Genomic DNA, 1,566 nt, shown 5'->3' on the forward strand with positions numbered 1-1,566 from the left:
GCAGATGACGATCATGATGTTGATGATGATCATCATCATTATCTTTATGTTCAAAACAAAACTCAAAAAAAAAAACATAGAAAAAACACAAGAAGAATAATTTCATTCGATTTTTTAACTCAAAAGGGAGCACACTCACACAGCACAACAATAACAACAAAATCATTATTCAGAATCTTTTTTTTATATATATTTCTATTTTCATTATTATTATTATTGTTATTTCACCAAAGTTTATTCACGATTTAAACGGTTGAGTGTGAACATACGAAACGATTTTTAGTTCGCATGCAAAATTTAAGAGCAGAAGATTATAAAAATTAAAATTAATTCGAAAACCTTCTCTCAACAAAGTAATAATAATTTCGTATCAGAAAAAAAGAAATTAATAAAAAGAAAGTCGCGTATCTTTCTTTCACCTTTAAATAAAACAAAGTTAAAAAAGAAATAGCCCAAAAAAGAAATAATAATAATAATAAATTCATTAAAAAATATATAAAGTTCTAACAACAACAAAAATGCAAAAAATATAAAATAATAACAAAATAAATATAGAACACATGAATTCAAGCGGAATTTGTAAATTTACTAATTGCAAATAATCAACAAAAACAACAAATATATATTTATTTATATAAACATTAATCTAAAATTCCGTTATTATTTTGTCGCAAATAATCTAGATACTAGTGTGAAATAAAACGAAATTAATTAACATTTTGTACTTACAGCAAAAGATTCCAACATCTTAAAGATCGTTGCCCTCAATTGAAAGTTTTATTTTTATTCAAAAACTAACGAAGCAAAAATTTATTAGAATTGAGGTGCGTGTGTTTTGTAGATTTTCTTAAACTTTAAAATAATATATTAAGTGAAAAACTGTTGTCCAAAAAAAGATTTATGTGTTTGTAGAAAAATAAATAAATCATGGTTGTAATTATTTATAGTGTAAAAATAATTATATTTTGGCAAATTCGTTCCCACAAGAAGACATACATTTGTTGGAAAAAAAGTGCACAAAATGAAAAAAAAAATTGAGAAACTTAACAAAGTTTTAGTTCTTAATATTTCTCACCAAAATTAGCAAATCTGAAGAGTACTGAAACCCATTAAATATTTAAGAACATTAGAAACATCCATATCATATAAAGATGACAATTAATAATACTGTCGCAGGTCATTTAATGAATAGAATTTGTAAATATTCTAAAAAGATTTTCTATAGAAAACTGTTTAAAGTCAGAAAATGTCTGGTCTATTAAAAGGTCCTGTCTGTATTCAATTCTATGGTCTAGTTTATAGTCTAGTTTATGGTCCAGTTTATAGTCTAGTTTATAAGCTAGCTTACAGTCTAGTTTATAGCCTAATCTATAGTCTAGCCTTTAGCCTAGTCTATAGTCTAATATATAGTCTAGTCTAGTGTTTAGTCCAGTCTATATTGTGGTCTTAAATTTAGTATATAGTCTAGTGTATAGTCTAGTCTATAGTCTAGTCTATAGTCTAGTCTATAGTCTAGTCTATAGTCTAGTCTATAGTCTAGTCTATGGTCTAGTCTATAGTCTAGTC

This window comes from Lucilia cuprina, chromosome 6 (genome assembly GCF_022045245.1).
Source record: "Lucilia cuprina isolate Lc7/37 chromosome 6, ASM2204524v1, whole genome shotgun sequence".
Classification (NCBI taxonomy): Eukaryota; Metazoa; Arthropoda; class Insecta; order Diptera; family Calliphoridae; genus Lucilia; species Lucilia cuprina.